General features: G+C 37.1%; 1 long non-coding RNA gene across 1 annotated transcript in view; it reads right to left on the minus strand.

Moving 5' to 3' along the window:
• Window positions 1-3458: 3458 nt before the first annotated feature.
• The window catches only part of LOC102009425, a 94565-nt gene continuing 79497 nt past the window's right edge, over window positions 3459-18526 (minus strand). Inside the window, exons 3-5 of the long non-coding RNA XR_001232257.1 lie at window positions 13286-13390; window positions 4040-4155; window positions 3459-3497 (exon numbers count right to left, since the gene is read on the minus strand). This is a non-coding gene — a long non-coding RNA (uncharacterized LOC102009425). The remainder of the gene's footprint in view (window positions 3498-4039; window positions 4156-13285; window positions 13391-18526) is intronic.

Genomic DNA, 18526 nt, shown 5'->3' on the forward strand with positions numbered 1-18526 from the left:
CCAAAATAATAATAATAATAATTCACCATTAGTCATTTTTAAAGTGGTGACTGCATAAGAGAATTATCAGAAAAACTTAAGTACTGTCAGAGAGACAGAAAGAGAGGTAAACAGCAAAACAGCAAATTATTTATGGAAACTATTTTGATAATATAAAGTATGAGAATATTATCAAGAGACTTGATCAGAGGAGGTTTCATAGAGAAGGTGGTCTGGGAACTAATAGCTGATTAATTAATACATCTTCTCTATAAAAACCTGAGAGAAGGGGCTGGGTATTTAGCTCAGCGACACAGCACCTGCCTGGCAAGCACAAGGTCGTGAGTTCGATTCCTGGTACCAGAGGAAAAAAAAAAAAAACCTGAGAGAAAATTGCAGAATTGTGAACAGCTGGTGCACAAGCTTGAGGCAAGAAGGTGACTTGGGTAAAGGGTTAGCAGGTGTTACTGGAATGTAAATGGGAAGAGAGTGGTAGTGCAGGAAGTGTGAGACCTGTCTGAGTTCTAAATTGGAAGAGGCTCTGGAGATCTGAGCAAGGGCTGAGAAGGAGTACAGGGTGATAGTCATAATGGAATAGATGAGTGCGGTGATCATGACGATAACTGCATCCGCAGAAAACAAAACACATACTATTATGAACACATGTCTTGTACCAGCTTTTTGTTAGTATTTTTATGTCCATTATTCTCACTTATTCTTAAATAGAGTTTACAGTTAGTGTCATTCCTGTTGTACATGGGAAAAAACAAAGATCAGAGATATTAGGTAACAGTTCAAATCTGCCAAGTTGAGCTAGAAGTGTAGCCCAGTGTCTCAGCACTACAAAATCAATCAATCAGTCCACAAATTTATAAGAGGTGAAGAAGAGATCTCCACCAGTATGACTTCAAATCCTCATTTCTTTTCAGTGATTGCTAAACCTACATTCCTTCCAAAGGAAAAATTCTGTAACAAAACACTATGTATAGATAATCATTCAAAAAAGTATTAGGTGAATGAAGTAGGGAAAAGTTTATTTGTATCCACCAAATAATTCATGGATGTGTTTTAATCTCAGTCTGCCTGGTAATAATTATTTAAACAATTGGTGTTTGTTATTTGTATCTGTGTAATTCTGAGGATACCAAAATAGTGATTTCACACAATAAGAAAGCTTCCATTTCCAGAGCTGTCATTCTAGGCCAGTACCCTGGAAGATATTTTAAGTGTGCACCTTATGTTCTAGGGACAAAATATTCCAATCTTGCTGTTAAAGTCTGGCTGCATGACTCAAAGTCTACAGCAGGATTAGACTGTCAGTCATTGCGCAGGTTGTGCTAAATAAGCAGGCAAGGTCTTGTTATTTTGACATGCAGTTACGGAAAAGAGCCGGCAGCCCCAAGAGCACAAAATGAAATGTCAAAGAGTCCAGGGATATGTCATTGTCCATGAAAAGCCATCGGCAACTGCCTAGGAAAACGTCAAAATTTGCATTTACTCTAGCAGCCAGTAAGCAGTATTGACAAGTGGTGTGCGTGTGTGTGTGTGTGTGTGTGTGTGTGTGTGTGTGTGTGTGTGTCTGCTGTGTCCCCTGCAGGAATTTTAAGAAAGGGAAACTAAACCTTTCTTTCTTCTTTTTCTTCTTTTTCTTCCCATCATTGAATTTTACAGGGTTGAGATGTGGGTCTGAATGGCAAAAATGAAGGCTGCAGATATGAAACGTATCTGACTTCACAAAACATGCCTCTTTTTGGAGTGATTGTGCAGAAGTGCCTTACTGGTGAGTACTGGGAGACGGAGGCCCACCACCAGGGGCATTGCTCCAGTGATCACAGCAAACTAGCAACACAACTGGGATTGCAATCAGTGACCTGCTTTGAGAAGCTGTGGAAACACTTCCCACGCAAGGAAGGCAACAAACACACTTGTTGTGGGGTGATTATCCAAATCATGATGGTTGGTCAGGCTGAATCCATTGACTATCCTCCCAGGGACCATAACACATATTCACTCTCTTTTAAAATCTATTTATTTAGACTGCTTTGAAATATTTTATTTTAAACTTATACCCCATTGTGTAAGAACACTAGTATATGAATTTATCCTTATATTCTGGCCTCATCTCCAACTAGACTACCATCCAGAGAAACACGATGACTTCTAGTTCATGATCTTAAGTGCTAGTAAAGTAGCTGGAAAATATTAAACACTTTAAGTAAATGATTAAAGTAGTTACTAAACCAATATAGGAAATTACATTTCTGTGATTTTGCCAACCTTTACTATAGAATCATTGCTTGAGCACTTTTTATAATTCTTTTAGACAAAAATTACTCCGTATTTTGCTTGTGATGGACACAAAGGCCAGTTTGCCAGCAAATGCCATCCAATAAATTTGGAAGACTATTTCAGCTATGTTGATTTATGGTAAAATTTTCAGCATTATAAGATAGAGATAAATAGCTACCTCTTGGCCCAATTTTCCAAATCTTATGTTAGGGATTAGAAGCTGAGATATGCTATACATTCTTTTTTGTTCTTTATTAAGTAGGTTTATGTAATTAATTTTCCTGTAGAGATTGCCTTTTATCTCTGTAGGTATCCAAATCCCTGCAAAGTGGCCAGGCAAGGATTTTTAGGCAGACCTTGGCCTGAGGGAGTCAGTATTGTGGAAGATTAGATTTTTATGGTTTTCTCAGGTGCCAAGATGTGTGGGAAGGACCCAGTGAGTGAGCAGATCAAGTATCAGCTTTGAAATACAATTATTCCGTGCCTGGGGAAAGAACTAAGAGAATGGTGTGTGTGTCTCTCCTGTTAACATAAGCTCTAGCATCACTGTCATCCTCTGATGGGCCCTACCTTCCCAGTGACATCTGGTCAACCAAGCTGCTTTCAGTACTGAGGAGATCCTGATGGGATATTGATTGAAAGACTAGTATAGCAGGAGAACCAATAACATCAGATAAATATATGAGGTTGAGATCTGTGCCTTCCAATCATGCATTCTGTCATATACATGGAGCTCCCAGAATTCAGATCCACTCCTACACAAGGTGAAATTCCTATTCCAGGCACATTCATATCCTGCTTCTACGGTTTATTTTGTCTTTGCATATTAGACAAATAATGTTGCTTCTGTTTTGAAAATGTAGGAATTGGTAATCAAAGAGGTTAAGGAAGAAGGTAAAATATAATTCAGTTTTCCTGATATTTGTTTTGGTGGTCTTTTTTTAAGCCAAAGATGACTAGTACCACTTAACATGTCTAATCTTAGTTTTAATAATCATGACATTTTAGTTCTCTGTAATCATATCTTAAAAGTTAATTTTTATCCATAGATCAAGAAATTTTCAAAATATAGAGTCATAAATGACCAGCAGTCACCTATATGCTTAAAAGGGGTAAAAAGAAGAAGTACAAATATTGACCTGTAAATTTTATCCCATGGGGCTGGGGATTTAGCTCAGTGGTTCAGCACTGGCCTGGCAAGTGCGAGGTCATGAGTTCGATTCCCGGTACTGGAAAAAAAAAAAAAAGCCCATACACAGCGCTGAAGTCCTCTTGGATCTTCTCTTTAATGAGCTCATATCATTCTGGTTCTAGTGACCATCATCTCTTCACAAAATTTCTCTACTCTACCAAATGGGCTATCCATTTCTGCTATTCTTTCCATTCTAAATCTTTCTCTTTTCTATAGCAGCAGCAAATGTCTTAGAAATGGTATCCCAACACTATTACTGCATTAAAATGAACAAAATTATTCAGTAGATTTCTTATATCTATTCTTAAATTTCTTACCTCACCTGAATCCATTCCCTTTATACCCTATTTTGAATACCTTGTAGGTATCCAGAAGGAAAAACAAAGTCTAAAACAGATACTTTGACAACTTTGTTCTTTAATGCTCCGTAATAAACCATTGAAAAATTACTTATTTAAAGCAATCATATTCATTTTGCTCATAAATCTGCAATCTGGGACAACACTTGACTGTCATAGTTCGTCCCCATTTTCCTGGTGTCTGGTCAGCAAGATTTAGACCATCCAAATCTTTACTTACCTCTATGGAAAGTGGCTCATAGTGCCTGTGGATGGGGTCACTGACTGTCACTGAGGACACCTGAAGGAGGCCCGGGCTTCCTCACTACATACTATCCAGATGCTAGGAATCCCCATCTGTGGAAAAGAAGGAATTTTTTATATCATTTTATCACAAAAATGTGAATGTTCCTAAGGAAAAAGAAAATTTTCCACTTATGTCTTAGCCTACAAATTCAGACATTCTACATATTGAAGCAATCACTAAAGCCTTCATAGTTTCAAAACCTCTAGGAGCAGACTCCTGTATTCCAAGTGTGAGAATGAAAACTTTCCAGAAGTTCCTGGTGTTGCTGGAGCTAGACTGATTTTCTTCGTGTGTGTGTGTGTGTGTGTGTGTGTGTGTGTGTTGCAGATAAAAGTTGAAAGAGGTTTTGAGATGTCCCTCATGCTTACAAACATATACAAAATGATAAATACATTAATATATGCTATTTATCTCTATAAAGTAAACGCATATATTCATGAATTTAGGAAGCATTTTCAATGAACAGAGATGTAAGGACAGCCCTGTGAGGAAGACTGTGAGGCTATTATACCAATACTCTACCCTACCAGAGAGCAGCCTGGAGGGAGTGTAGTGTTATGTGTGGCCCTTGTAAAGCGAGTTTCCTCATTGTAGATCTCAAATAAAAATCTGAGGTGGAAATGAAAATGATAACAGATGGTGACTTTTACCTATAGATATATCTCATGGCCTGTGAACGGATTCAGGCTTGAAGATAGATCTGAGAGTTGCTGTTATGTAAGATTCATTGTGTCAATTTGAGAAGTGTACAAGTTTAACTAATTAACTCAGCAGGGGGCCAGGATCCTCACTTTGTAAACATCCCAAGCCTGTGCAAGATGAGGACATAGAGATGATGTGTGTGTAAAGGACCCACCCTAGGGCAGTAGCCGACATACAATATAAGGGAGGAAAAGAGGTTTGTTTTTTCCCGCTTTTTGCTCTGGTTGTTTTTGCTGTCTTTTGCTGCCTTGAACAGTTGTTTCTCTGCCATACTACCTTGCTTTACAGGCAGCTAGTATTGGACTGAAACCCCTACAAAAATCTGAGCTAAATAAACCTTTCCTTCCTTAATTTTGGGTGTCAGCTATTCTGTCTGAGCAGTAAGAGAAAAGTAACTAAGACAGAATTTGGTACCAGGAGTTGGGTCCTTGCTGTAACTATACCTTATCCTGTGGTTCAAGAGCCTTTGGGAATGGCTTATGGGAAGAATTTGGAAAAGATTGGAGATGTCCTCTGAAAGAATAGTGCTGACATGTCTTAGCATATTCTGTATTGGAGACCTGACAAGAGCTCAGTAGACCAGAAAACTAATAAAGACAAGGCCCATGGGGTTTCCTCTTGGAAGAAGGACTGCATTGGCTGCTGGATTCCAGATGATGTGCATTATGGCTTGGCAGATAATTTGTCTCCATTTTGCTTGTCTCCACAAAATTACCTAAGATTTAAATTAAGGGCAGCAGACTAATTAATCTGGCAGAAGAAATTTCAAGGCACTTAAATGGTTGAGCTGGTGGCATGGCTATTGCTGGGGGCATTTAGCCAGATTTATGTTGAGAATCAAGAGCAAAGAGCCCAGCAAAATTATTTAAAATGTTGCAAATTTTGCCAGGAAAAAAGTTCCAGTAAAGCTGTGGACTGCAAAGATAGAGCTGATGAGATCTCAATTCCTGAGAAGGAATAGGAAAACATAAAAGATTGCTTGAGAGCATCACAAAAGCTGCAAGTCTCCCATGCTTTATAGCCCTAAACCTGCAAAAGTGAAAGACTTTGCTTTGAGGAGAAAATCACACAGCACCATGTTCCAGAATGGCAGCGATTGCACCATGTTCCAGGACAATGGCAGCAGAGAAAATGTGTTTCACAGAATTGGATTCAGAATGCCCAGTGATCCAGGCAGCCAATATTACATTCCAGATAGAAAATCCAGCTGGCATCAGAGCTTGGCATCATCCACATGGTGCTGGTTTTAGACTCATGCAGAATGCCACAGTGGTGGGGTTAAGAAGGGTTCCCACTTTGGGAGGCCAGGCAGCGTGCTCCTGAGAATGCAGTGTTTGAACCTGCGTAGGTGAAGCCAGAGGTGCAATAGAGAACCTAGAACTTTTGGAGAAGCCAAGAACATGGATCATCTGAGCAAATCGGCAAGGAGGAGCAAGTTCAATCCAAGAGAGAATCCACAGGAGTGTGTTAGGGGCAGAATCTTCTCAAGCCTTTTGGCACTCACAAACTGCCATAGATTGCTTTGAATGCTGTACATGGAATTAAAGGACTTAGTGTTTGCTGTGCTGGACTTTTTACATGCTTTTGTCCCAATCTTTTGTATCACCCATTTGTAAACTTTGGAATGGAAATGTTTATACTGTGCCATTGAATGTTGGAAGTATTTAACTTTACCTTTGTACAGGGGCTTGCAGCTAAGAGTTCGCCTTACATCACAAAGGAGACTTGTGGCTTTGACTTTACAGCAATACTGAAACCCTTAGGAATTTGGCAACTCTTGCAGATAATTTAAGGGCCTTTTGCATAAAAGGGTCTGCATGAGTCTTTGGAAAGCCAGAAACAAAATGTAATGGTTCTAATGTAATATAATGTTAATATACTTAATACTAGTTTTTAAGGATTATTAAATCTGAATTATAATGTTCAAGTTGTGAAATAAGAATAAACATGTTTTTGTATCTGAAAACTTGTTTAAAGAAATGTGTCTGGTTACCAAGTTGGAAAGGGGTAGATTGTAATGGTTGATATAATGTGGCAATTTGAGAAGCTTAGAAATTTAAGTAAGCAACTCAGCAGGGCACCAGATTCTTCACATTGTAAACATCCCCATCCTTGTACAAGAGCAGGACAGGGAGATGGTGTGGGTATAAAAGACCTACCCTAGAGAGGGTAGCCTGCTTGCAATATAAGGGAGGAAAAGAGGCTTGTTCTCCTCCTTTTTGCCCCTGTTGCTTTTGCTGTCTTTTACCATCTTGAAATGTTGCCCTCCTGCATGCCACCCTGCCTTGGAGCCAGCTAATTATGGACTGGCTCCTTGACACACTGTGAGCTAAATAAATCTTTCCTTTCTTAACTATAGGTTTCAGGTATTTTGTCTCAGCAATGAGAGAAAAGTTACTAAGATAGTTGAGTGTTTATGTCTTTCTTAGGCAGGGTAAGGGAAAATGAGGGGAGGGAGTTACTGTTAGCTTTCAATGAAAGCTATATATATATATTGTTATAAAAACTCAGACACATTCTGAATAACTAGGTATTGAACTCAGAAAAATTCAGTATCAAGATATTTGGATCTTTTTAAAGTTTTTTTTAAATTAATTTTAAAGAGAATAAAACACTTTAAAAAAATAAAAAGAATACAGAATTTCAAAACAAGATGATAGAAACTCAACAATGGTTGTTATATTGCATGTTATTCTCTTCAAAGTAGTTGTTCAAATAACCAGATCTAGGCATGCAAAATTCATCAAAAATTTATGTGTTAAATATTCATTTCAATAAACCTATAGAAATTAGTAGTACAATTATCATAACTATCTTGTGTATGTATATATATTTTTTCCCCTTCCTTCTTTCTCTCTTCTTTGCTTCATACCAGTTGCTCTTTCCTTTGGAGCAGTTTCTGTCCCTTTCACAATATCTACTGAACTGTTCAGATTTTATTTACACCTCAGGTTCTTACACTAGCGAGACAATGCAATGTTTACATATGCAGTTCTGACTTATTTCACTGATGAGTATAGTCTCTAGCTGCTTCCATTATCTCTAAAAGCTCCGGTTATATCTCTCTTTATACATGAATGGTACTCCATTGTATAACAATATCACATCTCTTTTACCCATACCTCAGCTGATGGGCATTTGTGTGGTTTCCAAGATCTAGCGATGACACGTTGCATACTATAAGCATGGGTGCACATATATCACCATTGAGTGATGTTTTCAATTCTTCTGGAAAAATACCCTAAAGGGAAATAGCTAGGTCAAATGGGACCTGTAATCCTAGTTTTATAAGGACTCTCCACACTGATTTTCAAAGTGGTTGTATCAGTCTACACTCCCACCAACAGTGCAGAACAGTTTCCCCTTAGCCCCTTCATAATTTGTTATTGGTTGATTTCTTGATGATAGCCATTTTATCTGGAGTGAGATGGAGTCTCAGTGTTGTTTTAATTTGCATTTCTCGAATGACCAATGATGTTGAACATTTTTTCATGTATTTATTTCATTTATATTTCTTCTTCTGAGAAATGTGTGTTCATCTCAGATGCCCATTTTTGGAGTGAGTCTTTGAATTTGGGGGACTGATTCTTTTTAAATTCTTTACATGCTCTAGACAGAAGTCCTTTGTTTGTTGGACAGTTAGCTAAATTTTTCCCAATTCATGAGTTGTTTTTTTACCCTGTTAGTGATTTTGTGGTGTGCAAAACTTTTCAATAATATGAGGTCTCAGTTGTTAATTCTTTGGAATATTTCCAGTGAAGTTTGCTTTTTGTTCATGAACTCTCTGCCTACTCCTATATCTTCAAGGTTTCTAGTTACTGTTCCTTCCAGAAGATTTAGTGCTTCTGTTTTAATATTTAGATCTTTGATCCATTTTGACTTTAGTTTAGTGCATGGTGATGGACATGGGTCTAGTTTAAGTCTGCAATGTGTAGAAAGCCAGTTTTTCAAGCACCATTTTTTTACAGAGGTTATCTTTGTTCCAGTGAATATGTTTGGCCCCTTTTTCAGAGATAAGGTATCTGAGTGTGTTTGGAGTTGTGCCTGCATCTTCCAATCTGTTCCATTCATTCTCAGGTCTGTTTTTGTTCCAGTACCATGTGGATTTGATCACAGTAGATTTGTAGTATAATTACAAATCAGGGTTTGTGATGTCTCCTGCCTTGGCTTTGTTGTCCAGGATTGCTTTTACTATTCATCTTCTGGCTCCGGATGAATTTTAGGAATGTTTTCTCCAGGTCTATGAAGTATACTGATGATATTTTGATTTTGATTGAATTAAATCTGTGTAACAGTTTTGGGATTATCACCATTTTAACAATGTTGGTCCTTCCTATCCATGAGGAAGGAGTATCTTTCCATTTTATGAAATCCTCTCTGATCTCTTTCTTCAGTGTACTTTAATTTTCACTGTATAGATATTTTACTTCCTTTATGAGATTGATTCCTAAGTATTTCTTTTGCTTTGAGGCTGTTGTGTGGTTTCACTAATTTCTCTCTCAGTGAGTTTGTTGTTCCTGTATAGGAATGCTATTGATTTTTGAGTGTTTTTATACCCAGCTAAGCTACTGTATTTTCTTATTAAATCTAGAAGTATTTTGGTGGAGTTATTTGCATCTTCTAGGTAGAGTATCATGTCATCTGCAATAATGAAGATTTCACTTCTTCTTTTTTTATCCTATTCATTTTATTTCTCTTTCTTGTCTGATTGCTCTGGCTAATGTTTCTAGAACTATTTTGAGTAGGAATGGTGACGTGGATATTCTTTTCTTGTTCCTGATTTTAATGTGAAAGCTTTCTGGTTTTTGTCCATTTAGTATGATGTTAATTGTTTGTCATAGATGGCTTTTATTAGATTGAGCTAAAAGTGACCTATTCCTATTTTCTGTAGGATTTTTTTTTTTATCATGAATGAGTGTGGAATTAATCAAAAGCTGTGATGCATCTACTGAGATGATCATGTGATTTTATCTTTGGCTCTGCTGATATGGTGTATTACATTTATTAACTTGCATATATTGAACCATTCCTGGGATGAATCCCACTTGGTCATATTGTATAATATTCTTGATGTTTTGATGAATTCTATATATGAATATTTTATTGAGGATTTTTACATCTATGTTTCTTAGGGAGATTGACCTGTAGTTCTCCTTTCGTTTTGGTCTTTCTCTGATTTTGACATCAGGGTAATAATGCTTTCCTCCAGTAATGAGTTAGGGAGAATTGCTTCCATTTCAATTTTATTAAAGAGTTTGAGAAATACTGGTGTTAAATCTTCTCTAAATTTCTTGTAGAATTCAGCTGTGAATTCATCAGGACCTCATCTTTTCTTTGCTGGTAAGATTTTAATTATGTTTTCAGTTTCATTGGGTTAAATTGCTCTATAAAGAATAGTTCTTTCTGACATTGGTTTATTCAGGATTTTTATGTATTCTTAGTTCAGCTTTGCTAATTCACATGTATCTAGGAGTCTTTCCATTTCTTCTGAATTTTCCATCTTATGAGAATAGATATTTTAAAAGTAGATACTGATGACCTTCTGAATTTCTGCAGGATCTGCAGTGATTTCATTTTTTTCATTCCTTATGCATGAATTTGATTTCTCTCTTTCATTTTTTGATAAGGTTGGTGAGGTTTTTACTAATTTTATTTATTCTTTCAAAGGACCAACTTTTTGATGCATTAATTCTTTGTATTGTATTCTTAGTCTCCATTGTGTTAATTTCTGCTCTGATCTTTATAATTTCCTCCTTTCTTTGGGCTTTGGGCTTGACTTGCTATTCTTTTTCTAGAAGCTTGGGGTGCAGCATATGATTGCTTATTTATGCTTGTTCAGCTTTACTGATGGGAGACTTCTCTGCTCTAAATTTTTCTCTGAGTACTGCTTTCATTGCATCACACAAGTTCGGGTAAGTTGTGTCTGCATTTTTATTTGATTGTAAATATTGTTGAATTTCTTCTTTAATAACATCTGTGACCTATTGGTTGTTCAAGAGGGTGTTATTTAATTTCCATGCATTTATGGAGTTTTAGCAAATTCTTTTTATTGCACTATGGTCAGATAATATGCATTGGATAATTTCGATTCCTTTGCATTCACTTAAGAATGTGCTATGTGCTAGTATATGGTGTAATTTAGAGAATGTCTAGTGTACATCTGAGAAGAATGTGTATTGTGATGGTGGGTGGAACATTGTTAATGTCTACTAAGTCCATTTATTTGTCATTCTGTTTCAGTTCTGTTCTTTATTTGCTAATATATTTCCTAGTTGACCTATCTCTTTGTGATAATGGAGTGTTAAAATTCCCCCTTACAATTGTATTACTACTACCTGCAATACTGTCTTCAAGGTCTGAAAGTCTATCTTCAGTTTTTCTCAAGTGGTTTTGCCAGGTTTTAATGGAATTTTTAATTTCTTGGATGTCTCTTTGAATCTTTTTCATGCATTTCCTATATTGTTCATTCAAGGATTCCATCATTTTTCTGTGCTCCTCTGTTTTTTTCTGTGTCTTCTTTATATGTGCTGAGGAATCCTTTCATCATGATTGTCATTTCTTTTTTTTACCTGAGGGATTATTTCTGATCTAATTTCTTCTGTAAACTGATGGATTTATTTCTTTACCTCAGTTGCTATAGTTTGAGAAATTTCAGGTGAGTAACTTTTAATTTCTTCTCTGTTGATGTCTCCTGAACTCATTCTTGGTGGGATGGAGTTCTGAGATTTCAACTGGCTTCTTTATATTGATATTTCTATTTCAAAATAATTTTTGTTTTGTGTTCTCTGATAACCTTTGTGAATTTTGGTAGTAGGTAGCTATATCACTAATATCAAGGCCTCTCCAAGAATAGTCTGTATTTCAGGATTATTTCTTTGGGTAGGAGGTTCTAGGTTTATGTCTGTTCCAAGATGCTACCTTCCCTATTAATTGAGAGTAAAATGTTGTTTTCTGTTTGACTCAATCCCCAGTCATTTGGCATAGGGCTGTAGTGAGATTATTTCCTCAGAGTTTCCCAATATGTTTACATAAGAGAAAACAACTGATTACAACAGATATGACATCCTACCTACAGTAGTACAATTAGTAATAAGCACAATTTAGAAACTGACAAATGTGTAACTATTGATTTTGTACTTTAGAAGCAAAGTCTATAGTTATATAACAGAAATCATTTGTAAATTAGGAGTTTGTATACAAAGTGTTTCCCCTTGTTAGAATGGATTTACCCTGGGTTTCTCCAGAAAAGACAGTTGCCATGTCCTGAGAACTGCCTTTGCTGGCTGCCCGACCCACACTGTAGGAGTATGGGACAGACCCCAGGGTTCCTACAGAACAAGGATCCCTGGATGGCAGAGGGGTGGTAGATGGTGTTACTCCCTTCCCATATGGCTCATCAAGCTTCCCAATGCTCACTGTCACTCCCACAATGGTAGCATGGTGAGGGGCAGAGTTTGCCCCTCCTGAGCAGCTCACTGAAGCTCCAGGCATTCTCTGAGGCTCACTATCTCTTTTGCTAGATTTTTGGTTCTTAAACATCATTGTCTGTCAAAATCACCATGAGAAAGTTAGAAATGTAGATTCCAGTCATCATTCTCTAAAGTTGAAGAAGTCACAACTCCTGACAATGATTCTCAGGAACCTGGGCTTTAAATAAACAATATCGTTCTTCTGCCTTTGGAGTCCTTATCCTATTAAAATATTTCTCAGAAGTACATTTTTATCACCATGATGAGGTGAAGTATCTTCTATTTTGATGCAACCTGTAACTCTGAGAACTGTATGTATTGCATTGTAGAGTGCATCTTGTCCTTTCACTGTAAATCTGCCTCGCTCTGAGACACACTTTCATAGGTCAACATTGCTGCTTTGCTTATTGAAATATCCGGCTTGGGTTATAAAGAGCAATTCTTTCTGACAATATCACAAATTTGGGCCTAGGAAGATGCATATTTGTACACTGTATGCATTATAACCTGTCTTGAACTGTGATGCAATCTTAGTAGAATTTTCATATATATCTGAACAATCCTGCCAAGATAAAAGACACTAGACATATGCAATGGAACTAAGGGTAAAAACCAAATGATTCTGATAAAGTAGTATTTCAATCAGATTTTTTTAACCTTTTTCACTATCTTCTGGTTTACTTAGATTTGAAGGCCTCTTGGATTTAAAAATTGACTCCTTTTCCTTTCTTAATTTTCTCCTTGAAATATACTTCCTCAACTTTTACCACAGTATTGTTGCTTTTAACATGATTTGGTTATTTCTTCTGTTCATATATACAAATACATATGATTATTGTACTGTGCTCCCGAGCCTTCTAAGAATCCCAAAGTAAATGCTATAACAGAAAAGCCCTTCCTCTCCAAAGCAAGCACTCACCTCTGTTGATCTTTTCCTTTTATTATTGATTGTTCTGATTTTGTATTTCTAAACAAAAAAATCTGAAATGTAGAGGCTTAGCATACTTACAACTGGTCTTTTGCCATATATTTGTGGGCTGTGCAAAACAGCTTCTCTGTTCCTGAGCCACCAGCTTAGGCAGTTCAAGGCTGGGGATTATCAAATGGCTGGAGGCTGGAATCATACAAATACTCAATCACTCATCTGTCAGTCAGTGGACGCAGCTGTCAAGTTGGAAATATTGATAAGTACTCCTGTGCTTGTGGTTTCCTCACATCATGACAGCTGTACTCTGAGAGTAGGAATCCCAAAAGACAGGAAGTGGAAACAGCCTGTTTCCTAGGTATTAGGGCCAGAGAATTTGTCATTTCCATTGTATCCTTTCAGTCAAGAAATTACAGGTTCCAAACTGAAGTGGAAGGGGACAAGGTGGCATCAAACGCACATTTCAATGGTAAGAATGTCAAAGAATAAGGGGACAAAGTATCTCTACATACAATTTAAAGGAAAAAAAATATATTTTAGCTCACGGTTTCTTAGTACATGTTCAGCTAGGTCCAAGTCAGAAATGGCATAGTGGAGGACAGGAATTCTGACCTCACAGCAGCCAGGAAACAGAGTTGTGAAAAGCCAAAGACACAGAGAGTTATACCCTTGAAAGTGCCTGCAGTAACTCACCTCCTCTGATGTGGCCCCAGCTTCTAATATGCCACTGGTTATGAACTTCTGACTAAATTGATTATTGGTAATATTAGCAAACTTATGATCCAAAATGACTCCTGCAAACTCCAGTTTTCAACACATGATATTTTGGGTAGACATTTTAGATCCAATCTATATGAGAAAAAATTTTATTAACTTTCATATCAAACACATCAAAATTAAAATCGGCATGTTTCAAAGTTCTACCTCTTCCCCCAAAGATGAATCATTTTTAGTGAAGGGTATTCCAAGGAATGCATTCAAGTTTTACTGAGGGTCACCAAACAGTGTGACTCGAGAAGTATACAACTTAGTGAGGCACAGGAGGTGTTTTTTATTAAATCTTATATATTTTTGTTCTAGAAATAACATCTAGCAGGTAAGAGAATTTCCTTTGGGGATTTTCCTATCAATAGAAGGAAATGAAGATTACTACTCACTGTAGTTGGTTAGACTTTTCAAAACACCTGCATGAACCTTATGTCATGTGTTTCTAATAATAACCTTCAAAGAAATGAAGATTCACACTGTTCCAGGGATAAATTTTAAATTGGTGATATTAGATAATACGTTTAGTATTGCAAGTAGAGAAACTAAGATTAAAATCAGTTTTTCCTCAAATGCCATGTGAGGGTAACTTTGTTAAGATGCATACTTTAATTTCATATTGGAGCGAAGATCTAAATCCTAATTGACACAATGAAGTAGGTGCATTATGAGACACAAAGAATCTCATCTTTGCCAATTAAATGAAGATAGAGGAGGATTATAAAAGGAAAAGAGCTAGGGAAAAAGAGGAAGAAAAGACCTGGGAAGCTCTGTCATTGGGAAGTTTGATTCTGACAAAAGAAGACAGTGGTCCAGAGCACAACATCCCCAAATCCTGTCAAGGTCACAGACTTTTTACATTATGTCTCATTCTATGTGGTAGAAGTGCTACCCAAGTTTTTTTGCTAAGCTTGACATATAACATATGGAATGCCCAGAAATATGTGTATTCATAAAAATGATGGAGTAAGTAGTTAGCCAAAAATGAGCTGAATCTGGGAAACTGGGAGCTATGCCCTAAGGGAATAATTAAGACTGGCCGTGGTCCAGTTCCTTGAGTTTGAGATCCCCGGGCTTCCTGAGAAGAGCACTTCACATGTCCTTGCCGATTCCCTCTCCTACTGTATCTTATACCTATTGATTCTACACAGTCAACACTGGAGGCCCAAGGTCCAGGTGAACAGTAGTGACTCTGTAACGGCAAAAATCAGGCTGTATTCCAGAAGACACCGAAGGACTCTATTTAGAACTAACAGAGTTTATTACATTTCAAGCTAGCCACCAAGAGTCTCCTAACTAACAAGTCGGGAAAACGTTGGCCCCTGCTAGTTCTGATTCGGATCTTAAATAGATTTTGGGTCTCCACTGTTACAAATTGGGATGTTACATTTGCTGACCCAAGTGGCCATATGGTTTTTCTCTCATATGGGGACCCGCGGGACCCCGGGTCAGTTGCTGTTCGCATGTCTAACCATGATAGATGCTTCTCCCGTTATGTTCCACTTGTTTCCCTTTTTAAAACCTATACATTTCTTTAGTGTTACTATGGGTACCTAGGGCCAGAGAAAGGGATGAAACTAGCCAGCCAGGGTCATGGAGGATTATCTGGGCCTGGGTATTTCTTATCTCAGGGAGACATTCCAGGGTAAAGTTTGAGCTCTTACAATGTCCCAGGAGGCTTCCCAAGGCACAGCTTAGGCCCTTACTAAAACCATTTTATCTAAGATAATATGCTAAGATTCACTGTCCCCTACCACTCCAGTATTGTCACCTCTTTTATATAGATTTTCAGTTTTTTTTTTTTTTTCCTCCGGTACCGGGAACCGAACTCACGACCTTGTGCTTGCCAGGCAGACACTTTGCCTCTGAGCTAAATCCCCAGCCCCGATTTTCAGTTTTGAATTCCTTGCTTTCATGGGCTTTGGGTGACATGTTCTTTCCAACTAAAGCTACATACACTTAAAAATTCACTGATAGGTTCTGAAGGTGGATATTCATATTTGATAGGAAAAACATGTCAATCACAGACCCTTGTAATTTATTTCTAACCAATAGTTGCTCTATTACTTTAGACTTAGAAAAAAATCCTACCATTTCTAGAAGTAGGGAATTCTACTAACACCAGGATTCCAGAAAACCCAGACCGCATTGGGGTACTTGTGCCAAAAGTTTAATGGCAAAATCCTCCATTAGAAAGAAGTGAGTTAGGGCCTAATATACAAACATTGTTGTCAAATTATATAGAAAGGAAGAGGCAAATATTTTAAGTCCTCTAATATACTGTTTCATTATCTTCAAAGCAGAAGAAATTTTGGCTATCACATATTGCCAATCCTAACTTGAGAGGGAGGACTGTGGAAAGACACAAGAAGAAATGCTGTTTGAATAATGAGGCATTACCTACACTGTCGTCAGCTGTGATCTCTGGAGTTTATGAATCTCCAACTAAACACATCTGATGGAACTGAAGTTTTCATTTTGCTAAGACAGACCCATCATGAAGCTGTTCTTCATCTTCTGGGCACTGTATTATTACTTGACTTAAATTTTAACTTTTATCTGATATGGCAGATAGTTCTGGCAAGCCTTATTAGTAGACAAGAAATGGATTTTGTCTTTCTGAACGTTTTAGAAAACAATAGTTTTTCATCTTATAAATCTGATAAAACCTGATTACCAAGTCCCTTAGAAAGGAAACTGATTTTTTTTTTCTTTTTTTTTTTTTGGTTTTTTCTCCGGTACCGGGAACCAAACTCACGACCTTGCGCTTGCCAGGCAGGCGCTTTTGCCGCTGAGCTAAATCCCCAGCCCCAGAAAACTGATTTTTAATGGAAAAATTGGGCTTTTCCATTGAACACTTTTCAATCTGATTTTATTTTATTTTTGTGAATCACCCATGTTGATGTATTAGTACTTATAGGGGTAAATCCTGCAGACAAGAGAAACATTTCACTGGCCAAATGCTTTCACAATAATAGCTAATCTACGGACATAGATCTACTTGCAGCTAGAGAAATATAAAGCCATAGAACTGGAACAAAGTCTGGATTGCTGAAGGGAAATGTGATCAAAGTGGAAATTTATTGGCGTGGGAACCTAGAAAACTCTATTGTAATTCATTCTGACAAACCTGGTCTTTTCAATTTCTACTCTTTCCAATCACCCAGTTCACAAGTTTTTACACTTAATATAATCTGAATTAGCAGATACTTAATTATCTTGCCTTTGGACATCAGTCAGGTGATCTTAATTAGTTAACTATCTGTCCACTGTATAAACTCTGTTTCAGAAAACTTTGTTAGCATTGTGATTTTTTAAAAAAGATAATAGTTGATAACTGGAGATGTTATAGAAATATGGTGTTAGATGTTAAAATTAAGGTCTGTTCAGTGTATGGAACTGAGTTGGCCCCTAAAAAAGACAGGATATAGCATACATTACCACATTATAGTCTCAGTCTCTCTGAAACCTACTACTTCATGTAAAACATCACTAATAATTATTATAAGCTCTGATTATATTCCTCCCTTATTTAAAAACCTTTCCTGCTTCTTCATTGCCTATATTTGACTCAATCACACATCATATAATAATAGCACATTTTTATTTATTTATTTATTTATTTATTTTATTTTAAGGATAAAAGGAGGGAAACATTAACAGACATACAACATTTTACAACATATCACAAGCACAATACAGACAATACAGAGTTACAAACAAAGTGGTAGGGAATTAACAATGGTGGTTGTATTACATATTGATATCTTCAAAGTGGCTTCTCATGAAAACAGATATAGACATGCAATACTGGTCAACCAAAGACTCATTGACAGTTTCTTTCAGTATAGAAACAGCAGATAGAAGAACAACCGTGTTATCTATCCTGTATATACATACATACAAATTTTCTCCTTCTTTCCCTTCTCTTTTCCCACATCCCAGAAGCCCTTTACTCTTCGGTTGTTTCCTATCATTTCACAGTGTCTATCATATCTCCGAGTTTAAATTAACTCTTTCAAGTTTTACACTAGTGACACAATGCGGTGCTTGCACATGTATGTTTGATTTATTTCACTTATGAGTATGGTCTCTAGTTGTGACCATTTAAATATAAAGGCCTCGAGTTTATCTTTCTTTACAGCTGAGTAATATTCCATTATATAAAAGTACCATAATTTTCTTATCCAATCCTCGGTGGATGGACATTTGGGTTGCTTCCACATTTTAGCAATTACAAATTGTGCTGCTATGAACATAGGTGCACATATATCACTGTGATATGATGTTTTTAGATCTTCTGGGAAAATACCCAGCAGGGGGATAGCTGGGTTGAATGGGACCTCTAAACCTAGTTTTCGGAGGAATCTCCAAACTGATTTCCACAGTGGTTTCACCAGTCTGCATTCCCACCAGCAGTGGAGAAGGGTTCCTATTTCTCCACAGCCTCGCCAGCATTTGTTATTGGTTGATTTCTTAATGCTAGCCATTCTTACTGGGGTAAGGTGGAATCTTAGTGTTGTTTTAATTTTGACATCAGATTCTCCAGGTCTTACCCTG

The sequence above is a fragment of the Chinchilla lanigera genome, unplaced genomic scaffold (assembly GCF_000276665.1).
Source record: "Chinchilla lanigera isolate Chin_1 unplaced genomic scaffold, ChiLan1.0 scaffold00148, whole genome shotgun sequence".
Classification (NCBI taxonomy): Eukaryota; Metazoa; Chordata; class Mammalia; order Rodentia; family Chinchillidae; genus Chinchilla; species Chinchilla lanigera.